This window comes from Salvia splendens, chromosome 20, assembly GCF_004379255.2.
Source record: "Salvia splendens isolate huo1 chromosome 20, SspV2, whole genome shotgun sequence".
In the NCBI taxonomy this organism is placed as follows: Eukaryota; Viridiplantae; Streptophyta; class Magnoliopsida; order Lamiales; family Lamiaceae; genus Salvia; species Salvia splendens.
Genome location: NC_056051.1, coordinates 12,179,262 through 12,203,103, shown reverse-complemented (window position 1 = coordinate 12,203,103; position 23,842 = coordinate 12,179,262). Strand labels below are relative to the sequence as shown.

Below are 23,842 nucleotides of genomic sequence, written 5' to 3'. Positions count from 1 at the left end.
CGGCGGTTAAAACTGAAACCGTAACCGTAACCGCCGGTTACGGTTCCGAACCAAAACCGCGAAAAATATTCCGAACAAACCGTGAATTTAGAAACGTGGTTCTGTTCAGGTTCCAAATTTTTCAAACCGAAACTGCGACCGAACCGCCGGTTAACTGGCAGTTTAACGGTTCCGAACCGCCAATGCAATGATAAATTTAAACACAATTAATCCTTATATTAAAACTATACTCCATTAAATAAAAACAATGTTGAATGATCCGAGCCTTCAACTTGTTCCTCATGTTCTCACTGGCTCCAATTTACATCAATTGGAGTAGATCGGTGGCGACTGCTCTTATAGCGAAGAACAAAATTGCTTTTATCACCGACATTCTTCTTCAGCCGGCCGATGATGATCTGTTATTCTGTGCTTGGATTCGATGCAACAACATGGTTGTATCGTGGCTGCGGAATTCTATTTCTGCTAAGATATGTTCCATTATCATGTACCTTGATGGTGCTCATGAGATCTGGTCCGATCTATGTCTGCGCTTTTCTTAGCTCGACACTGCTCGAGCTTATCATTGCAACATAAAATCATGTATCTCTCATAAGGGCAAGCAGTGCTTATTTCACCAACTTGCGTATTGTATGGGATGAATTCAAGCACTCTCAGCCTATTGCTTGGTGTAGCTGTGGAACATGCAGATGCAATAGTGCGTCGAAATGGCATGATTACCAGGAACAAGAGTGCACGATGCAGTTCCTAATCAGACTCAACTTTGTTTTTTCTCAAATCCGATCAAGCATCCTTTCAATGGTTCCTCTTCCTCCTTTCATCAGTTAAGCTCCCATTCTACAAAATTTGTATTGCGGTGGTCCACACACACTCAATAATCACATCTATGAGAAATGCATACAACAACCCTTCATTTAGAGTATCAAATAGGAAAGCCCAACTCACGATATCATATGCTTTCTCCGTATCAACCTTTATTGCCATAATGCCCTTCTTCTTTCTCATAGAATGGATCTCCTCTTTCATGCACTTATTATTAGCACTAAAAATACCTGCAAGTATAAAGGGTAAATCTAGGATAGCTAAAAGATCAGTACCAGATATCAAACATAGGAATTAATTTTATAGACTGTCTACCACACTCAACCTCATATACTATTTGGACACAAAGTTGAGATTTGATTAAACTAAGAAAAACAATAAATAAGAGCAAGTAAGAAAGCAATTAAATGGAAACACTGAAATAGTTTCGCAGTTTGCATTTAACTTGGTTTGAGAAAGCATATGAGACAAGGAACGTTGAATGGAAACAATGAAATAGTTTTGCAGTTTGCATTTAACTATTTCGCAGTGAAATAGTTTCACAGTTTCACAGTTTGCATTTAACTTGGTTTGAGAAAACATACTCAACCTTATTATGATAGCTACATTGACATTGAGCCACTTTTTCAAAAATACGAAAATTCAAAAACAAAATACAAATTTTGACATCAGAACATATGCAAGTTAGACCTCATTAGAATCCTTATAAAATTATCTTTAATTTGGTTAAGTTGTGTAAAAATATAATTTTAATTGAGATAGTTATAATCATTTTAAATTTGTAGATATTTTTTGAAAGTTAGTTATAACTAACTTTTGGTCAATTGACGTTAATACCTCTGATTGACATTTATGTGTATTGTATTGATACTCATGAATGGATGATATTGTGCATTGATTTCATGATACAATATCTATCATTTAGTTGTAGTTAGCAATTGAGGAATTAGTTAGCAATATAACAGCGCAAACATCTGCACCTATCACGTCCCAATGTTTTTGAAAGAAGTCTGCTTAAAATCCATCTATGCCGAGTGCTTTCCATGACTTCATGGCAAAAAGAGCATCCTTGAGACTTCCTTTGAAGAAAACTGCACTCTAATCTCATCAGCAATGGTCAATAGCTGGGAAACAATCACGTTGCGAGTATAGAAGCCTATGAAGCTCATCTTCTTCATATAACTCCTTATAAAAGGATACTACCAACGTTTGTAATCTAACCGGGTCATTTACCCACTCACCATCTCCATTTTTAAGCAGCTCTATTATGTTGCTCTTTCTTCTTCGAACCATCCTCAAATGGAAGAAAGAGGTATTTTGGTCTCCTAGTTTGATCCAGTCGCTCCGAGATTTCTGTTGACATAATGATTCCTCCTGCTGGAGAACTAAATCCAACTCTTTCTTTAGTTTAGGCTCTAGTGCCAAAAGACTAGACGACCCTCTATATTCTAGTATTCTCTGTAGCTCTGCAATTCTAGTATAGAGATTCTTTTTTCACCGAAAAATATCCCAAAAACTTCTTAATTCCACACCTTAATTTGCTCCGTAAAATTATGGATAGAATCTATGCAACCATGTCTTTGTATCCATGAGGAAGTGACAAAGTCATTATATTGATTACATGACATTCAAGCTCTAAGAAAATGGAATGGTCTCAAGAGGAAAAAATGCAAAGCTTTAACAATAATGGTCGATGGTAACGTGCTAGGTGAGTCATTGAAGCATGTGGGAACACCAGCCTCCAATTTGAGCAACAGGGGCTTTTGTCCAAACTCTCACAAAGATTTCCTCATCGCTAAGTAAATTGTGGCCTAGAACCCAAGATTGAGCAGCATCGATGTGTGTAGCCAACTAACAAACTTCTAGAACGTTTCTCTGGGCCTCCTCTTCATTCCGAGCTCTGAGCAATAGCATTAAAATCTCCCATTAAGACCTATGGGACTATGCATTCTCCTTGACTTCTAATAGTTGCTCCTAAAGCATGTTGCGTGATACTGGAGCAGGATGCCCGTAGACAGCCATAACCAAAAAATTCATATTCCTCTCATCACAAATACAAACATGAATATACTGTAAAGCTGTTGCAAGGATCTCAACATGCCAAAAGTCATCCCATGATTGTTAGAGTTTGTATACTAGAAATCACCTTTCGAGTGATTGAATACTGTAAACTCTATATTTTATTTTCCAATGGAATAAAACAGATTATTTTTGTCATAATGTTATTATGTTTTACATTTAATGGATGTTTATTGCATATTTAAATGTATGAGCAACGTAACAAAGTCTAAGTCTTTGTTTTAGTAGACCGGTTATGGGCGTCGTCCACTTTAAGGTAACACGGTCAGTTCTGAACAAATAAAAAGAAGAGTTTCACAACCTAGATAGGCCAAGACTACCTATCGTGAAAGGTTGCAATGTCAGTCCGCATATTTCTAAGCCTTACTGAAGTAAGATGACATTGGTGAGGTATAGCACTGAATTGGATCTAACGGCAAGACGAGTCTTTATGCTATCTGCTGAAAGACGAGGTATTGATAATTAATTTCTTAATCGATGTATGTTATCATTGATCATACGATATTGATTATGCACTACTTTGACTTACCAATTGGTGCGGGTTTTTCGTAACCCAAGATACCTGGTACATTTGGTGGTAGTGATTCATATCTAGCTGTGCTAGGATTGCTATTACATCGAATCGTGCGCGAGGGGAAGTCTCGTTTGATAATGTCCACAAGAGGAGCTCGAAATAAGGTTTTATTATTCAGAACCTAGCTAGTTGGAGTTTGATAACTATATGAATAATAAATAAGTGTTTCTTGCTAAGTCCACTCTTGGAGTTAATATTATGTTAATTAATTAAGTCCATAGCAGACGTTGATTAATTAATCGACGTTTCTATCTTAAGCACGGGAAGTTAACGACAAATAAATGGAAACCCGGAATACTTGTAATTTCGGATTTGGACGGGTAGTGCAATATTACTTCTATAGTGGGTGTTCGTAATATTCCAATATAAGCTTATATTAAATTCGTTGATTCAATTTAATTAGTAAAAAGCTAATTGGGGGAGGCGATGTCCAAATTCATCCATAGATCCTTGAACTGGGCCTAATATTAGACAAAAAAATATAAATATGAGAATAAAGGAGACAGAAAAGACACTTGTGTATTTTTTTACTCAAAATTTCGTCCCCCTCCTATTAAACATAGGGGACGATTTTCTCTCCTCCAAGAGAGAGGATTTCCATGTTCTTTATTTAAGTTCTAGAATTCTAATAAGATCAGCCCACCCTGATATTAGATTACAGTTCGACAACCAGTCAGAAGATCCGTGGTCTAGTACTCAAGATCTTCACGAGGAGACGAAGCAAGCCATCTTCGATTCTTTAGTGAATCAACGAGGTAAATTGGCTAACTCCGTAGCAAGCATATCTTAGGTATTGTTCGTGCTAAAACGTGTTTAAATTCAAGTTATGAGCATGATACATGTGAGAATTACGTGAATAGATTTTGTTTAAATAATCTGCTAAATAGATTAGAATTTTATGTGATCCGTTAGAACGCATGTTTCCTCTGCTATCCCCAACAATTGGTATCAGAGCCAGTCTTTCGCTCTGATTATTTGGATTTAAATTTTGCAAATTCATGTATGCATGCGTTATTTGATTACGAAGTATGTTCTTGGTGTTTTTGTTTATATTTTATGCATGTTGAACTCAAGAACTATCGAATCAAAGAAATTGAATTTTTTGACCGTACGAGACGTGCGATCCGTCGGTGTTTACGCCAAGATGGATCGCACCACGCGGGATCGAGATAGGGTTGTCGATTGAGTGGAAGCTGGGGGCTAATGATCACGGGTCGACGCACAGACGAGCGAGGGCTCGTGCGCGCCGCTGGCCAAGACCGCACGCCCAAGACGGAACCCGCAAATGAGTTCGACGAGGCGGCTGGCGTGGCGTGGTAGTTCGACCGAGAACTTACCGAGGCACCGAGCCACCAGGCCGAGAACCCTAGGCGGAAGGTCCAGCGCCACCCGACGAGACACCTGGCCGAGAGCGTCGCGCCTGTTGCGTAATACCTCTTTATTGTTTTGTCAACTTGATCCCCACTAATGTGGGTTCAAACAACACAATGACATGTAAGTTATGCATTTTAATCAGAGTTTCCAAAGCTTCGATAAATAGGCCTGGACAATTCTAACTTTAAATCATTAAAAAATGACTAAAAATTCTCCAAAACCAGCTCCCTTCCTTGCGTATGGCACGGTACCACCTCAATCATATTTCCATCATCATTTGGGCTCAAACCCAATGTCCTCGTAAGAACATCATTCTATCGATATGGAGGTCTTCCCAGTTCCTGCATGTCCTGCCTCTCAACCGTTGGTTTCATAATCATATCCTCACACACCCTCACCTTTGCACTACTATGGTTGCCAACCTCGTGTATTTCTCTTTTGTGACAAAACCCCTTGTGCATCTTTCGTCACGAAACACACTATCTTCTCCTCTAATCGCGCCTTGTTTTTGTATTTAAACAGCTCACCAAATGTGGCTTTAGCTGGTTTAGAGTTTCTTGACTGAAATCTAATGAGACTCATTTAGTGCCTTGGTTACTAGTCAGTTTACCATGTTTTTAACAGATAATATGTAAAACAGTTGCTGAAGTATGCAGGATTAGATGCAAGTGAAAGGAGTCAAGAGGAGTTCGGATGAAGGAATTGAAAAAAAGAGTGTTATACTGCCCAGAATGCAAGCTATCAAGCTCAAGTTGAGATAGAAGAAAATTGTCCAGAATAACCAACTCCTAAGAAGGGCAAGGATCCCATTTCATGAGGGGAGAAACCCTAAAGATCAGAGGAAGTCAGTCCTATAAATATGAGGTCACAAGAAGATAGAAGTGTGCTCAGTTACCAATTTCACTTACCTTTGGAGGCAAGCCCTACCCTTTCCATTCTCATTCCTCATTCCGATCCAACGTTCACTTACCTGCTTTCGACCACCTGCTAGAGGAGCGTAATCACCGTTCCAGTTCGCTGTCCAGTCAGAAGCTTCACCGGATTCTACAACAATTTCATACATTTCATCTTGCAATTCTAGTTTAATGTTTTCTAGTGTGTTAACATTTTGAAGGAGATTTTAGTTTGATTAACAACTTGGGTATCGTGTTTGGATCGCGGTTTCAATGGAGTCTTTCAATTTATTATGCATGATTTTTCATTCCAATTGCTTATTACCTTTATAGTTGTTAGATATGAGGATTAACCTTCTATCCTTTCGTTTGCATGAAGAATTGTTTGAGTTAGTGGATCTAGAGATTTTGATTGAGTATTGGAAGGGAGGTCTTGATAGAATGCATGAGATCCATTTGATTTTTGCAATCTTGTACTATCTGTCAACCAGTGGGCGTAATTGTTGGTTCAGTATGATTAGTCATTTGATTTTGCAAATCGAGTTCCGATCTGATATTGCGTTGTGTTTTTGTTTGAGCCTTCATCCATGGAGTTGAGTTTTTATATTTCTGTGTTGCTTTGTGAGGACGATAACCCAGCCATCTGAAAATAGGGACCACCATGTGCTTGTCGCCATCTTTAGCTTTCCATCTTTTCGTCTTTACCGCTTTTCTGTGCCCACCAACAGACTAGATTGGAAGTCCAAAACTGTTATGTGTTTAATGCATGACAGTTTACCAATAGTCACCTAATCACATCTTATTTTTATTTTTCTTCCCAATAACATTGAATTATTTCTATGTTTCATATGCGGCACATGTTAGTTACCTTCGTGAATGAACATGTTGTTAGAGGAAAGGCATAGGATCAAGGAGCACGAGAAGTGCTCGTCCAAGTGGCGAGGAAGAAATAAACTTCGACTCCACAGAATATATATTTGATGAAATAGTAATGAAATAGTAGGAAGGGAAACTCGGCAATATTATTGATAAAAGGAAAGACAAGGAAATAAGAATCCTCCACAAGAGGCCTACGAAATTAATTGTCCCAAACTCTAAGTTTTCCAAGATATTTCAATCTCACGCAGGAGGTCCTTATTTATACCAATGACTGCAGCTAAAATAAAGGGAATGAAATAACAATAAGGAAATAACAATAATTTGTTGATGACTTCTGCCAAGAAAGGTGAGTCCTCATAACCACTCAGCCTCCTTCTGTAACAAGCTCATCTTCTTGCTCTGCTGACTCGGTCTGCCAAACAACCTCCCGATATCCACTCTATATCACATGATTATTCATGTTCCTCGCCCAAACACTACTCTCTCTCTCACTCTATGTTTTGCCCTCTTTCTCTCTCCCGCCTCTCTCGGACTATGTTCAGAATCTGACCGTTAAGGAAATCAACAATTAATCTGGAGTCGGTCTCTGTGGTGTAGAGATCAACCTCAAAGACTCTTAACGATGGGAGCCAACATAGGTATAGCAGCAGCAGCATTTGCATTTGGCTTCAGTCTCGGGACCTTTCACCGAAAATTTCTCACGCAATTAGAAGAAAAGATCACCTTGCCAAGTCCAAAAAAAAGATAAATATTAGTAGTAAATACAAACAAACATGATTTTTTCAAGTGTTTAGTGATAGTTATATCTTCAAACTTGAACAAGAAACTCTCTAAACAATAATTTTGTTGAACAGAAACTGTTGCATTGTTGTTCCTGAATGTGACCAAATCAGTTTTTTGCCACCCTCTTCACATAGCTCATGAATGTAATGATACAAACTTGACTTTTACTGTAGATGTAAATAGCATCCATCGCATGAAACTGAAAGAATCAAACTTTTACATGTTTGCTTTATGGACTCCATGCGAGAAGATTTGATCGTCCAGCAACCTGAAAGTAGGAGTCGACTAACCATGACCATTGTGTCAAAGGGAACTGTTTTGAATTTTATAGGCTCTATGTTCAAAAGGTGAACTTCAGGCATTGCAGCCGGATGCGATCATCGTATTTCACCACTGATATCATCACAAGTCAAATAGAATAAATCTTTAAATCAAATCCCATAAGCCCCATTGAATATATTTCTTGAACCTGGCAACCTCATATTGCATTCTTTATAACCACTGTAGAACTTGCTGCTATGTCCCAACTGCTCAGTTCTGAGCAGCTCAGCCATACCCAAATTATTTACACTCCGGGCTTCATTCCACCCATCACATTGACGATTAGAAGTTATTCCATTTCTATACTGATGTAGGTTGAGCTGTGAAAATGAAGAGATATTATTGGATAGAATCTGCTCGATAACCCTAGATGGAAATCCATGAGTATCACCAAGGGTGGAAAGAATTGTCGCCCAAGTCATTAAATCTTTGTTTGTGATGTGTAAGAAGAGGTCTTTGTAAAATTGATTGGAATCTAGCCTCATCATATGTATTAAAATGCGGAGAAAAATTGTATCTTATGTCTAGGCCTGTATTGTTGATGGCACTTGCAAATGTCCCTTTGACAATCGCCAAAATTGTAGGATCCATAAATTCTATATCACCATTAATGTTCGTATCACCACTTGGGAGTGTTTGATGCTGATTTCTTAATAAAGATGTAGCATCAAGCACATGATTTTCCTGCAAGTAAAGAGTAAAGTAATTATCCAAGACAGAACAGAACGATATCCAAATATTTCATGTATAAGACATTAAATTGACCCAATAAAAGCATTTCTAATTTCTAACCAAAGTGTGGTTCCAAAAATTGCTCTGTCCATCCATGAGAAGTAAAGCCTGGAGGTGGTGCTGCTCTACTAGGCGCTGAAATCCGGTACAGATACCTGAGATTTTGAAACTGTTCAAGGAAAGTAGAGAAAGAGATTAGGGGTACCAAATCAAACAAATTACTAGTAATCTAAATTGGGAAAACACAAACAGAGTAGCAAGCGTAGATGTTTGCGTAGCAATACCATTTATCTAGGAACTAGCTCAAACTAATAAGCCTAATCATATAAAAAGAAAGACAAAGATAAAGGTCATCAAATGCTTTTGTGTCATAGATTGTTTAAGCTAAATAAAGGTGAAAATAAATATATCAGATAAGGAATATATCCCATATTCTCTAATGTTACAGATCAAGAGCACTCTATCTATGCCATTCCAAGAGGGATGAACAAGCACCCAAACTATACAAGTCTAACATTACTATGAGAGTGTTATATTGCTAACTCAATATTTAATTGCTAACTACAATTAAATAATAGCCATTAGACATTCAAATCAAGGGCCTAGATCATTATCCCCGAAATATCAATACGATCAAGAAAAAACGTCAATCAGGGTATTAATGTCAATTTACAACAAATTAGTTGTAACTAACTTTTGAAAAATATCCCATACCTTTAAAACGCATATAACTTTCTTGATTTAAATTATTTTTTCGCACAACATATATCTAATCAAAGATAATTTCATAAGGATTCTAACGAGATCTCACTTGCATATGTTTCGATGTCAAAATTTGAAAAAAATTTCTAAAATTTTTAAAAATTTCGGTAACAGCTTTATATCAATACACGACACATAATATGTCAATACAATGCTTGTACAATGTCAATATGAAATTTTATTGACATTGTCATGTCTTTGTGTTGATGTATTTCATACACTGTATTGACATTGACATTTTATTGACATTGTGTTTCTAAACCCTAAATTTATAGTTGCTATTATTTTTTAATATTAAAAAATGAAAAATGAAATTACACATGTCAAATTGTAGATCACAAAATTTCTAAAATCCTATGATCTTAAATTAGTTGTAGTTAGCAATTAAATGATAAGTTAGCAATTGATCACTCCCCAACATTACTAAATAAACAGATATTTTCAAGATAAGTTTGCATAATTTTGAACCCCAAACAAAAGTGAAAAAGATAGTCAAATGCTACCTCCGTCCCTTAAAAACAGAAACGATTTCCATTTGGTCCTTCCCTTAAAAATAGAAACTTTCTAAAACTTTTTATTTTATGAGTTGAACCCCATAATCCACTAACACTACTTCCTCTACTTTTTCTCTTCATCTCTCTTTACCCAATTTTCTCTCCCTCTCTCTTACTCTACCCTTTTTTCTCTCTGTCTTTCTTACTTAACCAATTGTGCATCAAAACTTATGCCGTTTCAAAAGTTTCTATTTTTCAAGGCCAGAGGTAGTAGTACTTAAGAAAATTATAAATTACTATTAACTTACAAGGAGGCTTGCTGGAAGAAAATTGAGTAACATCGCTAGCATAATAATCTTGTTATGTGCCAGTTGAAACAAGTAAGCCAATCGTACTAACATACTTCTCAACATGCAATCTATTGCTGTCGGAGAAATTATGGCCAAAAAGATGTTGCTTCAAGGCTTGTTCATGGTAATCAATAGATTGTTCAGGCAAATGGCTCATAGCTTGCTCCTCTCTAGCAAACGAAAATCTTGACTAACTGCTATTCGGAGCTTTCCAGGAACCTGGTTCTCCATAAGACCCTTGTCATCTATCAGTTTCACCTAGCAACTTAGCCAGGTTCTGAGGTGAAGTTACAAACTTATCCCATGAGTCAAAGTCTAGTGATAAAATATTTGATATAATGCTCCCTTGTATCAATAACAGAACTGCCCACTTTAGTTTCATATCTCCCAAACTGAGATATTTTCTCTTTTCTCAGTAACAGAGTGGAATCTACAGTGCCATTATTGAATGTATCCTCCAGATACGCACTTAGAATAATAGAAGTTGAAACCTTCGAGTTACCACTTCTATATACAGCTTGCCTATTAGAATCAATACTGATTTAACAACCAGCATTGTCAAATGCAGGAGAAATAAAATCAGAATGCTTTAAAATAAGTACATCAGAAAACTCTGGTACTCTATAGGAAGCAATCTCAGGATCCTTAACCCTCTGGCTATGAAAAGATAACAAACCATCGCCCAATTCTGGAAGGTCGACTTTAGCTACTTCATCGGGCCTTCCAAGAATTTTAAAAATAATTTTATAATAAAATAATTGGATGTGAAATAATATTATTATTTATTTGGATGGTAACAATAAGAAATTGAGTATATGTGCATGTAGTTATTTTATATAATTTACAAAACTAAAAATTATTTAATACTAATAAAATAATTTGATGCGAATGACCATGATAGTTTCATTTAATGATAAAACTCAAAAATTAAATATATATGCATGGATGTAGTCGTTTTTATATTGAAATTTTAAAAATGATTTAATAATAAAATAATTTGATGTGAATGAGTATAATTATTTCATTTGACTATAACACTGAGAAATTAAATGGAATGAAAAAAATATCCACATTCTTGATAATGGGAGAAGAGATTAAACAAGTAATGTATAATATCTACATTTATTAATTACTAAGATGGTAAACTATCTCCTCAATCGACTAACGTCTAAATGTATGTAAATGATGATTATGAAAAATTTAGTGTTTCCTAAATAATCATAGAAGGTTAATTATGTAAAATATTAAATTAAATAATTATCATAAATTTAATCTGAATGTAAAATACCCAAACTATCCAGTTTTGTTTACATAATTTTTGTTAATTTATCACTACTCCCAAGAGATTAAATTTTAACCATGAATTTATCTTACTCCAATTATGCAAGGGCACAAACAAAATTAATGCAATAAATACCAAAGCTTCAAGTTATACATAACGTACTAGTTAAATAAATCTTAACTTCAAGAATTAATTATAATCATCATAAAAGTTGGACTAAACCAACACTAATATTTTAAAAAAAGAATTAGGCTCAACTATTTAAATTTTAGAGGGTTTATTCCATAATAAAAAATAATTAAAAAAAATCAAAAACTTAATTAATTTAAAGTCCATTATGCTAAGAAATAAAAATGAAACCCAATTCACTTCAAATTCAAACTCTGAAACCCTAGTTAATTCAAATTCAAAGTCCGAAACTTGCGCCTCCTTCCCCCAACGCCTCTCTCTCTCAAATCTCCCTTCTCTCTCGCCTCTGCCGGAAACGGCTGCCACTGCCGGCCCGCCGGCCATCTCTCCCTGCTTCCCTTCTCTCCTTTCCTCTCTTCTCACTCTCCCTCTCGGTCTCCCTCGCCGCCGGCTGGAAACTGCCGCTGCTGTCGTCGGGCTGCCGCCGCCGCTACGCCGGCCGCCGTCGTCGTCGTCGCTCGGGAGGTAAGTATATTTCACTTTTAATTTGTAAAAACAAGTTTCTAAACTTTGAATCTTTGCTTAAATTTTCAGAAATTAAGAGGGGTTGAAAAGGAGCCAAGAAGTGTCGTTGTTTGCCGTATTTCGCCACCACCGCCGGCTTCCGTCGCCGCCGCCGACCCGGCGCTGCTGCTGTTACTGACAGAGGACAGAAACTCCAGCCAGGGTATGATTTCTTACTTCCTTAGTCAAATTCTTAATTGAGTGGCCTATGTATTTGTGATTCAAGACGGCTAAGGTTTTTCCTATTTATGCATAAAAGTTGAGATCTTGAAGAAACACTAAGCATGCTTGTGTTTTGGGTTTTGGGACAGAGATATGTACTAAATTATGGCTTGCTTTGAACAAAGAATTTTGGTAGGGAACTTACTTAGATATGAGAAAAAGCTTGATGAATGAACAATATGCAACTTTCCTCTCCTTGCTAGCTAGACTCTTGAAGCACTTTCTTCTAAACTAGAATGTGTGGAAACATGGATTTTTGTGGGTGGGATAGATGAATTTATGTGATGAAACTGATGGGAGATTGTGATGGGAAAAAGGTTGATAGGGATGTTCTATATATAGTGAATTTCTTACAGAGTGATCTTGAATGTGGCGACAAGATACATAAGGCTCCTCTCCTCTCATTCTTCATACTCATCATGGTGTTGGGGACTTTGTTCCTCTGATTCTAATTAACTCACTGTTGGAGCATGCATGGGGAGGGATTGTTCTTGCAAGATTTTGAAAGATGATAATACTTGTGTGCTTTGGTGTCACCACAAAGATAATGGCGTCAAAGTTGTTATTTTGTGGACTATCCATTCTTTGACTAAAGGGAGAAATAGAGTGTAGAAGTTCTTTGTCTTCTAGCATGACAAGCTCTTCTTTCTTTGACTGCAGGACATGGCTTGGGAGAAAAAGTGGGCATTCAAGACTAAAGAGTGGCTATCCGAAAAGTGCCATAATGCCTATTGCAAAGTGTTGGATACAAAGGGTTGTATATATATGTATATATTCACATGTATAGCTAGTGTATTACTCATGCCACAAGGCAAGCAATTTTCCCAACTTCTTGCACCTACTTGTTCGAGCAATTTTCCTTTCTCCTATCTTGGTAATTAAGTATTCTCAACATAGATAAAAGATGTAAAGCAAGCAAACATAGTAGTTTAAAAGATGTGGGATATTACAGTTTTCTTCTTGATAAGATTTTAATGAAGTTTGTTTCTTCTTGCAGGAGCTTGGGAAGGGGTGGACTGCAGGAGCAACTAGCTTCCTATATTGGACTCCCAGCCCTGATGAAAAAAATGAGTAGGTACATTTTTTTTGTAAGAGATCATCTCATGTTGTGATTTAGTACTTATTTTTTCTAGTGATGATAAAAGAAAATGAAATAAATTCTCTTTTTTTTCTATGATATAAAACGTTTCCTTCCTTTCGCTTAAGATTTGAAAATCATGTTAATAAAAACCACGTTTAAATACCACTTAATTTGCCTGGGGTCTTCCATGATATGCAAATATTCACACTGTTTTGTAGGGAATGAGCTTCATAAAAGGGAATTTTAAAGCCAGAAAAGGAAGGTAGGAAGGTAAGACTGATCATGCAAAGATGACAGGAAAGAAAGATGGCATGGCAATATATTTTTAAAGAAAACAATTTAATCGATCAATCAAAATTGAATGTTGGAAAGTTTCGAAGATGATCTAAATTGACAGAGTACTACGTTTTTTATTCTGATAAAGATACACTGGTAGATGTTTGCTTTCGGCATTTTGGTATGTGAGAAGGTACCAGGTTTCTAGCAGGCAGGAAATCCGAGCTTTTATTGTAGTCGTCAAATCTTGGTCTTTGAGGATTCTGGTAACTCTACTTCTCATCTTTTTCGGGTGTCATTCAAACCTGTATATACTCAACTTGTGATGTTTCCTACTTATACATGAGTGCCTAACTGCTATTTATTCTCATTCATGCCTGATATGTTGATTTTATAGAGGACTTACATGTTTTTTTTTGTAATTGACATGTTATGATTAAGAGTAAATTTCCGAGTGGTTGTCTGCCATGGCTCTCTAATATGTGCTTCTCCCTAGTTTTTCATGATTTCATACACATCACCAATTGATAAACAACAGATATTAGCTTCTTAAATATCCAAAAATTGCCCTAATACTATGCTACTCTGTACTGAGGACGAAATGCTTCCATGAACAGAGTTTCACCACTTGCTATTTGTGTATGCATGCAAGATTTTTCTCTCTATTGATTGTAACTACTTTCACCACTTTTTTATGGGTTATTAGTGTAGGCTTCATTTCTCTCTCGGGTTGATCTGAAAACTTGTTGCTTACTAACTTCTGGAGAACTAGGTTTCCCGTGCTTCAGATAAAGTGACAATAGTGTTCTTTGGTGCCCGATTTCTTGAGCTAAGGAGAGAGAACTATTCCAGTTTTGAAAAATTAATTGAAAAAGCCATAGGGCTGATCGAATGGATGAGAGCTTTATGAGTTGCAATCTTGTTGATATTGGTGCATAAAAATGATTTAGGCAATAGGACAAAAGGCCTCATATCCAAATTATCACATGCCTAACCCTACATAAACCCCTAGTGAGCCATTTTGAGCCCCAAAAACCTAATTTCTTTGTTTAAAAATTTTGAAGTCACTATATTAGCCCTACTTATTATATCTATTTGTCGGCCTATATTTTCTACCCTAGTCACTAAAATTAAAATGCTAGCACATTCTTGGGAGGGTATTTATGGTGGCAAGGAAAAGATGGAAGTCCTGGAACATTCTTGGGAGGGTACTTATGGTGGCAAGAAAAAGATGGAAGTCCTGGAACATTCATCAGGTGGTATTCATTTATACTGAGATACAAAGTGAAAAAGCTTCGTCTTCAAACAAAAATAAAATAAAAAGGCAGCCTTTAAAGTGTAAAAAAAATCCAAGGCTAGAAAAAAAAGACAGCCTTTCATGTGTAAAAAAAAGCCAAGGCCAGAAAAGTAAAAGGCAACCTTTCATGTGTAAAAAAAAGCCAAGGCTAGAAAAGTAAAAGGCAGCCTTTCATGTATTAAAAAAAGCCAAGGCTAGTAAAAAATAAAAATAAAAGGCAGCCTTTCATGTGTAAAAAAAAGCCAAGGCTAGTAAAAAATAAAAATAAAAGGCAGCCTTTCATGTGTAAAAAAAAAGCCAAAGGCTAGAAAAAAGTGAAAAACAGAAATCTGCTCAAAAGAATAAGATGACTTTGTTTGATGGTAGAAAAATTCGAGTTTTAGGTGTTGAGATGTCAGAATTTCGCACGCATTGAGTGAGATGTGAAGGATGTTGTGAAGGATGTGCCTGTATTTTAAGAAGGTGATAAGCTACTTAACCAAATATGATCACACCTTTACCAAAAGCCCCATTACATCCAAATGAATAAGACCTTTTGATTTATGCATCTTATTGACTTGTGAGCGATGAATTTTGCTTGAGTTTGGGAGAAAGATCTTATGTGCTTAAAAGAACGAATAGCCGGAAGATATTCTCTTTATGAATTAGTGACGATGGTTTGAGACTCCCAAGACATAAATCGAACTTACATTGAAGTATTGGGATGCCTAGCTCTTAGGGAATTAGTTCGTGTACAATTCTTGTTCTAAAGTCTTACCCGCGAGTGAATTTGGGGTCAACCTAATTTCTCTAAATGATTTGTGTGATTTGACGTGACTTGAAGTAGAGGATTATCTAATGTCTTGTGAATGTGCTTATTTGTCTAACTTGACTTGAAGTAGAGCAAGACTTATGTTTTGGCGTATTTGATGTGAGTGGGTAATTGTTTAACTTGTTATTATACAATGGATGGAATGGAGGGTAGCGTACTATTGCTCCAGTTCAATTTTGACCATCTCACTATTTATTCCAGTGAGTTGAAGGGTATAAAGCTGCAACCAATATTTGCTTCAATAGTCAAACATTTATTTTTATAAACCTAAATCTTTCTGATGCTCTACACTTGTCGGTACCTGATAAAATTGGGGTTGTACTTGCTTTGTCTATTTCTGAAGAACACGATATATTCACTATGCCTGGATGTATGGTTAGTTATTCTCTTCTTTGTACATACATTTAGATATAATTTTTTGTTTAGTTGTAGGAAGTGGAATACATACAACAGCTTATAATTTTTACCTCCTTGGAATTCTTCTACATGTTGCACTAAACCTGTAACCCTTTTCTTGGTTGTATGCCGGAAAGACATTGTGTTTGAGTCAGATCACAGAGCAATCATGCTGCGTTTGAGGCTACTGAGATAATTCAGCATATTCTAGTATTACTCGTAGTCGATTTGAAGGCCTCTCTAAGCATTTAGATTCATTCTTGCAAATGTTATCTCTTGTGCAACTAAGGTGTTTTCCGTGAAAGTTCCTACGCATAAATAGACTAGAAAGTACTTAGTCGATCTAAAGGTCGAGGGTGGTAGGGGGCGACTCAGTTCTTCACATAAAAGAAACGGGTGGAAAGGATGGAAAACTGAAGGCACAAGTCTATTTATTGATTTTTGAGCTTGCTTTGCTTGATCTTTTGCTTCTTGGTTGTTGCACCTATATTTTTCTGCTTATTTAATTCATTCTTTGCTGCATTTTTGCAGAATTATAATTAATCTGTTAAATATATTATATTTTGTAAGTTATACTGAGGCTGACGTTTTTCTTCTTTTTCTAATCCACTGTTTGCTGTCTTGCTGCTCTATAAATAATACATGCATAGTATCCTATTTTTCTTTATCTCATATGCCTGCACAAATATGTGTTATATTAGTGTTCTTTGATATATAAACCCCCATTGATTGTCAAATCTTGGCATCTTAATATATGTTTTTACAGGCTCTTTCCCAAGTACTTACTAGACACATTTCCTTTTTACTTTGGCATTAGGTTTGCTGAACTTGCATCTAAAAAGAAATCATGGGCCTTGGAAGCTGGTTGAGCTCTCAGTTGAGTCTATAACAATTGTATATAGTATTTACCGTACATGCAATATCTACACCGAGGCATTTATACATATGCAGTTTTCAATTTCTCATTTGTTCTGCCTACTGTTAACATGGGCATTTGTTTTGTATAGTTCTTGCATTGCTGAAAAAATGTTTGGTATAGATTCAAGAGAGTTAAATGCTCCCACCGAGGCAAGTTACCCGGAGGGCCAACTGGAACGTAATACAAAGCGCTTGGCAGATGTCGTCTCAGATGCTTCAAATTTTCGGTAATTCATTGTGATAAACTTTGTAAGCTTTGCTTCAGTACAACTAATTTTAAAATCTTATATAGTGCTATAGATTTCATGGTAAGGTTTCTTTGCTTTTCATGATTGAAGGTCGACAAGACTCAAAGCATGATATCTGAGTTTCTTAGAAAATGTCTTTGCTTATGTGAACACTAATGATGTGCTTGAAGAGATTTTGAGACCAAATTGCTGGTTTTAACTAATGGATGCTAATTTTATGAAAGTTACTTTCAAATGAAAAGGTGAGAGTTTGATTGAAAAGGTGAGAGTTTGAGAACCTGCAATAACTTAGACTTGATGATCACCTCCATGCTTATCTTATCTTAAATGTTTGTACTATATAGTCTGGGGACAATCTTATTTGTATTTTGCATGTTATTTGCAAGTATAATGTGTGCCTGTGGATCTAGTGGCAAATTTCTGAACTTAAACCTAACCAACTAATTTTTTTTGCTGGTATTTTGTGAAATGGAATATAGAGGGCTTCCCAAACTGTAGTTGCTATGTTCACAAGTCACTTAGCACATAGAATGAGTTTGTAAGTTAACAAGCATATTTTTTGTCATCTTGATCGTCTAATTGAAAAACTACCACGAACTGTTCAAGTGATTTCATTTCCTCATTTGGTTTTTGTCATTGCAAAGAGATACAAATGATTAGTAAGAAGAGTTTAAGCTATTTGTCGATGTATGATGGTTAGTTATTTGTTTTATTTGACGTTTTATGTCTCAAGAGTCGAGAGTAAATGGAAATTGATATGCTATACTGTACACATCAATTCAATTCTTTTGATGTTATAATCTTTTATCAAGGAAATCGTGCATTTTTTTGTCTGACCCTACAAATGTGTTCATCTCTTATATGCCAGTTAGGTAGTTTTATACATAGTCTACTATGTTTGAGTTTGTTATCTTTACATGTCCGTTTGATGATTATAATTGCTGCAACAAATTCTGGTTTACTGAGTGAACATGATCCCATATAAATAGTGTTATAAAATACTGATCAAACTAACTATGTTAGTTGTAATGTTACCCCCGTTCTAAAATTTTTAGCTTGCCTATAATGTTTATCCTTTGTGAATGCTTCTGCTTCAGGATCGGTCATTAAGCATCAACGTGTGACTCACCTTACCTTACGCTGGGTATTGCTTTACGAGCTGATTTAGATGCTTTGAGGAAGCTTGCATATTGGGAAGCTTGTCCCTTCCTCGGTTATCAGTTAATGTTATTATTGTGAGTTTTAGCTACCTCGGTTATCAGTTAATGTTATTATATTGTGAGTTTTAGCTACCTCGGTTATCAGTTAATGTTATTATTGTGAGTTTTAGTCTTACTTTGGATTTATGACATTATGATGTTTTCCTTTGGGGGTAAGGCATTGGAGCAGTTTGTGGACCGTCTCATTTGAGTATTACTGCTCCAGTTTAGTTTTGACCACCTCAATATATTCAAACATTTTTTATTAAACCTAACTTTAGTTCGATATTAAGTGTGTCATTCATACTAATTGCTAAAGCTGAAGAACTACTGCAAAATCTTTCTGATGCTTTACACTTGTCGATACCCAATAAAATTGGAGTTGGTCTTGCTTTGTCTCATTCTGAAGAACACGATATCTTCACGATACCAGGATGTGTGGTTAGTTATTCTCTTCTTTGTACATTCATTTAGATATAATTTTTGTTTAACATATTCTGTTGTGTGCCAATTCTGTTGCGTTTGAGGCTTTTGATGTAATTTAACATATTCTCGTGTCACTCTTAGTCGATTTGAAGGCCTCTCTAAGCATTTGGATTCATTCTATTTGAAGGCCTCTCTAAGCATTTAGATTCATTCTTTCCAATGTTATCTCTTGTGCAACTAAGGTGTTTTCTATTATAGTTCCTAGTGCATAAATAGAGTAGAATATACTTAGTCGATCTGAAGGTCGGGGGTGGTAGGTGGCAACTGAGTTTTTAACTTATAAGAAACGGGGGAAGGTGTGGAAAATAGAAGGCACAAGTCTATTTATTGGTTTTTGAGCTTGCTTTGCTTGGTCTTCTGCTTCCTGGTTGCGCCTATATTTTTCTACTTATTTTATTCATTCTTTGCTGTCTTTTGCAGCTATATAATAAATTGTTACATATATTAAATTTTTGTTTGTTATACTGTGCTTGACGTTTTTCATCTTTTTCTAATCCAATTTTTGCTACCTTGCAGCACAATTAATTAATATTCTCATATGCCGTGTACAAATAGTGCAATATTAGTGTTTCTTAGATTTACAGGCTCTTTCCCAACTAAAGTTACTTACTAGACACATTTCCTTTTTACTTTGGCATTAAGTTTGCTGTACTTGCATCTAAAAAAGAAATCATGGGCCTTGGAAGCTGGTGGAGCAATCAATGAGTGTCAGCAATCAATAAGGTTAGTGTTGCCACTACTGTGGCAGGGTGACTGATCTTTCTCATGATTTTAATATTTTTGCAATGCCGGAATGGAAACTGCAGCTTGTTGCTACTATGTAGTAAATACTTAAATTACAATGGATGGAATCTAGACTACTTCGATTTCTATATATTTGGTCAAGTTCCGCAACAATTTAATTTGACTTAACATCTCTTATATGCCAGTTAAGTAGTTTTATACATAGTCTACTATATTTGAGTTTGTTATCTTTACATGTCCGTTCGGTGATTATGCAACAAATTTTGGTTTACAGAACATATTAGTAGTGTTGTAAAATACTATTCAACCTAACAATGTTAGTTGTAATGTTACCCTGTTCTAAAAAATTTTGGTTTGCCTATAATGCTCATCCTTTGTGAATGCTTATGCTTCAGGATCAGTCATTAAGCATCAATGTGTGACTCACCTTACGTGGGGTATTGCTTTACGAGCTGTTTTAGATGCTTTGAGGAAGCCTGCAGATTCAGAAGTTTGTTCCTTCCTAGTTTATCAGTTAATGTTATTATTGTGAATTTCAGTCTTACCTTGAATTTATGACATTCTGATGTTTTCCTTTGGGAGTATGGCATTGGAGCAGTTTGTGGACCATCTCATTGAGTGGCCACAGTATGCCATCATATCCTGCACTTAGTAGCATTTATAGATGGGGCACTCAACAGTATTTCCGCGGCTTATACTGAACCTGATGTTGGCCATACTGCCAATACTGGTTGTGGATAATACTTCTACTCCAAGTGATTTGTGTGAACTCATGATCACTGCAATTTTGTCCTTCTGGTTTCAGATTGCAGGCCCACCATTTTCTCTGATCGGACCCAGCAGCAATTATCTGGATTAGCAATTCCCTCTTCGATCCCACTGCAACATAGACCACCAAGTTTTCTCAGTTCACTCCTAATTACATGAAGCCATCACAACACACCTACCCTTCCTAAGGTAGGTAATAGTGTCTTTGTCTACTTTGATGTAGTTGCCTTGATACTTTTTCTATTTTTACCTTGTTTTGACCGTATTTTTGAGAACTAATCTACTCAAAACCTATAATGCAGTCACTCAGTGGTGCTTTGCTGTCAATACAATCTGCCTCGTCGGATTTCCGTGGGCTTCTAGATCAACCTCAGCAAGCAAGTAAATAATCAGGTTTAACTGTGCTACTCTCTCTCACTGTGCGCTTTATGGATTACATTAACATGGGGACTGGTTTTACAACCATGAGAAGAGAAACTCCCATAGAGGTGATTGGATGTAGCTATCTTATCATTTTTAATTCTCTGTTTACACTTTGTCTTGATCCTTTTGGTTTTCCCATGCTTTTACTTTGAGGATTTTCTTCCTTGTTATGAGTTAGCAATTAAAAGTTCTATTAATAGCACATTTAACTTTATCCCACTGGTTAACTAAAATCTCACACTTCTAAATTCTTTCTTAACTCCCGACTACTTTCTCGTTTTCCTTTTCCCCTTTAGTTTCTTTATTATTTGTTTTCTTCCCTGTGCAATGGAGGCGTTCTGATTCTGGTTCAGGCCATCATGAACTTAAAGTTATCGTGCTCAGACAATATTTCCTCATACATGGCTGTTATCTCCTGCCTAAAATCTAAAGCTTTATCTATTGTGAGTGCACTTTCCAATTAAGATAAGTTGATATATGTCTTTAAATCTTACAACTGTTGGTAAAGTTAGCACACCTCAAAATTTTTATGTCCTTGTACTTGTGCTTGGTGTGGTTTTATGAACAGACCCCCCTTAATTCTTTAAAGTGTGATTTTTTCTGTTGCAGCTTATGCAACTCTGTGAAGTTGAAAGTGTATCATACCCGTGGCCAGCAACACAGCAACTCAGGATATGGCAAAGTCAGCTGGACTCGAGGTATTGGTTTCTAAAATCAAAGCATCATGTTGTTTTTGTCATAACTCTAGAGAGATACATGTTCATTGCATTTATAATAAAAAAAGATTTCCTAGACCCTTTAAATCTATTGCTACAATTACATTGAAAAACCAACAAGTTTTATACTCTTAAAATAAACTGAATTATTTTCCAAATTTTTCTTGTGATTTTTAATTACTTATTAGTAATGCCTAGTCGTAATTCGGTCTATAACTCTGTACAATAAGCATTGCAATATCAGCACTTTGAGATGATTTTGCCTATTATACATATGAGCAGTTGTCATTTTTTTATTTTGCCTTACTTGGTGCTATCATGGTCATTTGTTTTGTATAGGTTCTTGCATTGCTGAAAAAAGCTTGGTATAGATTCAAGACAATTAAATGCTCCCTCCGAGGCAAGTTACCGAACGGGCAATGGAGCTTAAGACAAAGCTCTTGGCAGATGCCGTCTCAAATGCTTCAAATTATCAGTCATTCATCATGAATTGTGTTTATTCTGTTTGTATTTTGCGTATGTATTTTGTGTATTGTGTAGTGTTTTTTGTATGCATGTGTAGAGTGTGTTTGTGTAGTGTAGGTAATTTTGTGTATAGTGTATGTAGTGCAGTGTGTTTTGTTGTGTGCGGACACTATGTGTATTTTGTGTATAGTGTGTGAATTTTACGTGTTGTGTATTTAGTGTATAGTGTATGATTTTTACGTGTAGTGTATATTATGTTTAGGAATACTTGGTGGAGTGTATGTATACTTCGTGTGAAGTGTGTGCAGTATATTTTGTCTATATTGTATGTGTAAAAAGGTGGTTATTTATTTTTTGTAGTGGGTTCAGTTTGTTTATTTGTGAACGAGTGTATATTTTGTGTATAGTTTAAGTATGATGTACAATATATGTAGCGTGCATCTATGTTTGCAATGTATGAATTTTGTGTATAGTGTGTGTAGTATGTCTATAATGTCTATATAGAATGTGTGTTGCATTGTGCATGTTTTTTTGTATAGTGAGCATGTGCGTTGTATATATATTGTGCGTGGTGTATATACTTTGTGTACAATGTAAACTTTGTATTATGACGTATAGTGAGCATGTGCGTTGTATATATATTGTGCGTGGTGTATATAGTATGCAATGTGTATGAAGAGTGTGTTTTTTTTTGTTTAGTGCGTAGTATGTTCATTTTATGTAGTGTGTAGGTATGTTTTATTAATGTCATCTCTTGTGTGTTTTATTTATATTGGGTTAATGTTTGTAGCATGTGCAACGTATATAGAAATTGTGTATTTTATGCGTGCATAGTATTGTGTATAAAAAGTGTGTAAAGTGTGTTATTTTTGTATAGTGTGTTTGGTATGTTTATTTTGTGAATTGTGTACTAATGTGTATTTTGAGTATAATACGTATGGCATGCGCAGTCCATTTAGTTTGTAGTGTATTTTATTTATCTATATTGAGTGGGTATTTTATCTATAATGTGTTTAATGTTTATAGTATGGTATGTATGTATAAATTGTGTATTTTATATATAAATATGTGCAGAGTATGTATAATAAGTGGTATTTTTATATTGTTTGTATTCTCTGTATTTATAGTGATTGTTTAGTATGTATGCGTATAAATTGGGGTATTTGAGTGCTGTATATACTTTGTGCTATAATGTATAGTATGTATATAGTGTGTTATTTTTTTTACATTATGTAGTATGTTTATTTATGTATATTGTGTGTGTGTGTGTTTTATTTATTGTATGCGTGTATTTTATTTATACCGTGATTAATGTTTGTAGTATGTAACACGCATGTATAAATTGTGTATTTAATGTGTGCATTTGCTGTGTAGTGTATAAATAGTGCGTGTGCTGTGTGTGTTTGTTTTATTTGTTGTGTTTGTGTTTTTTATTTATATTGTGTTTAATGTTTGTAGTATATATAACACATGTATAAATTGTGTATTTTATATGTGCATTTGCTAGGTAATGTATAAATATTGTATTGTATGTATGTATTTGTAGCAATGTTTTAAAAATCGGACCTGCAAGCAAACCGGCGATGTTACTGGTTCACGGTTCAACCGGTTGAACCACCGGTCTAACCGTTTTACTGTTGCAAATATATATAAAAATATATTGAATTTAGTAAATGATTTACAATTAATAATCTATCACAAAACATTAAACCTTATAGATAATTAGAGATAGATAATTAGTGATGTATAAATAT

At 35.5% G+C, this 23,842-nt stretch overlaps 1 long non-coding RNA gene across 17 annotated transcripts; it reads left to right on the top strand.

Moving 5' to 3' along the window:
- Positions 1-11,721: 11,721 nt before the first annotated feature.
- Positions 11,722-22,185, top strand: LOC121782352. Of its 17 annotated transcripts, none has more exons than XR_006046374.1 (11): positions 11,722-11,999; positions 12,069-12,201; positions 12,921-13,335; positions 13,560-13,611; positions 13,766-13,883; positions 16,939-17,266; positions 18,385-19,695; positions 20,112-20,673; positions 20,787-21,350; positions 21,517-21,605; positions 21,963-22,185. It is a non-coding gene; the product is annotated as an uncharacterized LOC121782352 (long non-coding RNA). The 17 variants fall into 17 exon arrangements; XR_006046367.1 differs by having other exon boundaries at positions 12,921-13,014; positions 13,258-13,335; positions 13,560-13,883; positions 21,963-22,184; XR_006046373.1 differs by having other exon boundaries at positions 12,921-13,134; positions 13,258-13,331; positions 13,560-13,883; positions 21,963-22,184.
- The last annotated feature ends 1,657 nt before the right edge of the window (positions 22,186-23,842 follow it).